Source organism: Cydia pomonella, unplaced genomic scaffold (genome assembly GCF_033807575.1).
Source record: "Cydia pomonella isolate Wapato2018A unplaced genomic scaffold, ilCydPomo1 PGA_scaffold_30, whole genome shotgun sequence".
Classification (NCBI taxonomy): Eukaryota; Metazoa; Arthropoda; class Insecta; order Lepidoptera; family Tortricidae; genus Cydia; species Cydia pomonella.
The window spans coordinates 215,710-220,027 of NW_026907865.1; positions in this window are offsets into that span (position 1 = coordinate 215,710).

The following is a 4,318-nucleotide window of genomic DNA, read 5'->3' on the forward strand; positions in this document are numbered from 1 at the left end:
CCTCTGTAAGATGAAGCTGTGGCCTACATTCCTCTCATCAATGCCCTTCTGGAAGACGAAACCAGGTTTCACTATCTGAACTTTAAGATATTTCAAGGAATGTAAACAAAGACTGTACCACACGACTCGGCCATTCAGCCAGTTATATAATACCATAGAATCCCTACGTATCTATATACAACAGACTAAATTTGTGGTCTATTCTCATTGGCTGGCAAAACAGACTAAGACAAAATAAAAATGTATACATAAAATAATGTTATCTCAGGGTGCCCGCCCGCAAAATTTAGTTTTTCCGAATAGAACACGTTTATTTACGAAATAAATAAAATAATTCAGGATTGTTATGTATTTTACCTTGAAATCAGCGTACGAAGTGGGCTGAGTGGTGTCCATTGGCGGGTTCCTGTTCGCCGCGCGGCCGGGGGCGACGGAGCGGCGCCGCGGCCCGACGGACTGGCGGGAGGCAAACTTCGTCAGATCACAGCGCGCACTGCCCGCAACCCACAGCCCACAACCCACAACCAGTTCAGCCAAAGTTGTACCATTAGGTGACGGACGTTTCGGGATACTTCCTCTGTGACGCCATCACTGGATATATGAAAGTTTAAAAATCAGTGTAAAGTTTAGGCACGGTTTAGAAAAAGCAACTGCCAAGCCAAGTAACATTAGGTGCACTGTAACAAATCATACCAACAAGCCATGGTATTTAATTAACGTGACGTGTAATTTTATGTATTATGGGGTAAAATACTTACAATAAATTATAAACGTCGTCCGTGAACATCGTGAAGACTTATATTATATCAATAATAAACTATCATCCGTCTTTACGTATTTTATAGATTTACAGCACAAATTTTATAGATTACAAGAAATAACAATGCATATAGATTTATTTAACCACAATTATTGTCTTATTAAATTAAAACACACATAACATTGAAACACTGATTTATCAAAGCACGAATGAAATTAGTGAAAAGACGTTTGCTTGTGGTTATTTGAAATACAATCGTTACAAAATGAAACCGTTTGATCCGTGCCACGTAGAACGTAGTGACTATATGCTCTTTAATCCGTGCTGTGATTGGTTAGCATTAACGTGTTTCGTTCGGAAACACGTAAAACCATAGATTATATGAGAGTTTAATATTTTATTGCACGAAAACATATAATCTTTTAAGCCATTTTTTCAGTTGAAAAAAAGCGGTAAAATAAAAATGTAAGCGCGAAGGGTGATCGTCCCATAGAAAATGTGAAATTTGCGCCTTTTTAGGGTTCCGTAGCCAAATGGCAAAAAAACGGAACCCTTATAGATTCGTCATGTCCGTCTGTCTGTCCGATTCTCTCACAGACACTTTTTTCCGAAACTATAAAAGCTATACTGTTCAAACTTGGTAAGTAGATGTATTCTATAAACCGCATTATGATGTTTACACAAAAATAGAAAAAAAAAAACAATAAATTTTGGGGGTTCCCCATACTTAGAACTGAAACTCAAAAAATCTTTTTCATCAAACCCATACGTGTGGGGTATCTATGGTGATAGATATGGGTCGGGAAGGCACACAAGTGACACACAACGTAGCCATTAGCAAACTGTTTTATTTAACTCGGTAACTGGTTTATATCGCGGTGGGCGCAGCCACCGTGCGTACGTACATCTAACTATGCATGCATATACAACAATCCCTTCCCCATAGTTTCTTACACTAACCTATAACTAGCACAGTCCGACCAGCTTAGAAGAACTGTTTATCATCAAAACGCGGGCGAGCCCGCTTGAGCCGTGTGGACGCGGCCGGCGGATCCGCGGATTCAGGAGGGGCGTCGTCCGCTGCGGCGCCGGGCGGCGACGGCGGCGCGCGGCCGGCGGCGGTTGCCGGCGCAGGCACCGTAGCTGGGCTTGCCATGGCCACAGACGCTGTCTCGAGAGGCCTCGCATCTTCCTCCTCCCCCATCATCAGTTCATCTTCGTTATTCAGGCCTGCTGGCTCATGTGACGAAGATTGCCTCGTCATTGCCTCCGGTCCACCAGCTATGTTAGGCACCACGGTAAATGGTGCGGTAGGCTGAGGCCCGATATCAAAAACAGGAGGTGCGTCAGGAGATGATGATTCGCTGGAGACTTCCGGTGTTTTGTTTGGCTCGGAGAGACTCTCGGCTGTCGGTGTGACTTGGCCCTTATTTTTAACAATTTGATTAATGTCTTTTCACTATTTTGTTTGTTTTTTTGTCTCTTATAAGATAAAGCACACGACCTAAGTTTTTTACTATAGTTCCCAGGGTCCAAGTAAAATGATTTTTATTTGTAAAGTGTTTATATAAAACTAACTCGTCCGTAATGAATGGACATCTGTTTACACCACCGTAATGTTTAATCTGCGAGCACTGTTTATTTTTAACAAAAGAGTCGAGTGCGGTGAGCGAGGTTGATGACCCTTGTGACGTAAGTAACACGCAATAAATCTAATCGCGATCTCAATTGTCTACCGCAGGGGTTCCCAATCTTTTTCAACCTGCGGCGCAGTTACAAGTGTAGTATTTTGCAACGGCGCCCTTGTAAATTTAAAATTACGGTCGAAAAAGAGTGACACGACGCTATATTATTTACCGATGCGAGCGTTCAAATAGGTACCCGCGAATATTTGTGGTTTCGGATAATGATAGAACTCACGGCGCCCCTCTTTACTTTCTACGGCGCACCAGGGCGCCGCGGCGCACACTTTGGGAACCCCTGGTCTACCGAATACCAGCTGCGCTGGTGATTCCCCGGTAGTAGTATGTTTTGAATTTCTATAATGAAATAAATATTTTAGTAATTGATTATTTACACTTTTACTCTTCGAGTCTGACAAGAGTGCAGCCTTTAGGCCCTTTTTTATTACTTTGACATATGACTCCGCCATACCATTACTGGAAGGATGATACACCGGTGACGTTAAATGTTGTATGCCATTTAAAGCGCAAAATTCTTCAAAGTACTGACTGACAAAAGAAGTGCCATTATCGCTGACTATCGTACAAGGTATACCGTACCTAGACATGAAGTCGTACAATTTATCAACCACGTTAATTGACGACGAATTTGTTTTCATGTCGTAGCAAACCACCCATTTACTATAGGCGTCGACTATGACTAAGTACCAGTGTTCGTTAATAGGCCCGAGAAAATCCAAGTGTATCCTTTGGAATACATGTGCTGGAATTTTCCATGGTTCGAGCGGGACGCGCGGAGGTGTCGGTCGCAACCGAGTGCAAACCTCACAGGCTCCGATCAGATTCTCGATGGCGGCATCAATGCCCGGGAACCAAACCCGCGAACGCGCCTCAGCTTTACTCTTCACAATACCTAAATGTGAGTCGTGTAGCTCTGCCAGAACCTGACTTTGTAACGCCAACCCAGGTAGCAATTTTTCGTCGTCACGACGTCCATTCACGGTCATTTCAGACGTTAATGACGTCGCTACTTTCGTCGTACAGACGTTCGAAATGACGAACATATGTCATAGCCTCACGACGTCTCTAACGACGTCGTATTGGACGTCTAATAGTAACGTAATATGGACGTCTACCAACGTCGTTGGTAGGACGTCCAATAGTAACGTAATATGGACGTCTTCCAACGTCGTTGGCAGGACGTTCAATAGTAACGTAATATGGACGTCTTTTAACGTCGTTAGTAGGACGTCTTTTAGTAACGTAATATAGACGTCTTCCAACGTCGTTGGTAGGACGTTCAATAGTAACGTAATATGGACGTCTTTTAACGTCGTTAGTAGGACGTCTTTTAGTAACATAATTTAGACGTCTTCCAACGTCGTTGGTAGGACGTTCAATAGTAACGTAATATGGACGTCTTTTAACGTCGTTAGTAGGACGTCTTTTAGTAACGTAATATAGACGTCTCCTGTAGGGCAATTACGTAAAATTTCGTATGTACGTTGAGGCGATCCAAATGTATTTTTTCTACACAATGAATGACATTTGGATCGTCCTAACGTACGTACGCCGTATTACGTTATTACCCTGCTGTGATGTATGCAAGATACTACGACGTCTTCAAAAGAAGTCCTATTAACGACAAAATGACGTTCAATTGGCAAATACAGTAGACGTCAATGGGACTTCAATTTAAGCCAGTTATCATTCGTTTATTGAAGATTCAATTGATATATTGCACATACGAAATATTTTGCCAATTCATTAACTAAACTCATTATCATTAAGCAACCGTTACTTCCCAATGACGACTATTTGTCAATTGCATGCGACGCGATGCTGAACGGGGGCAAGAAAAATAAAAAACCCCAAA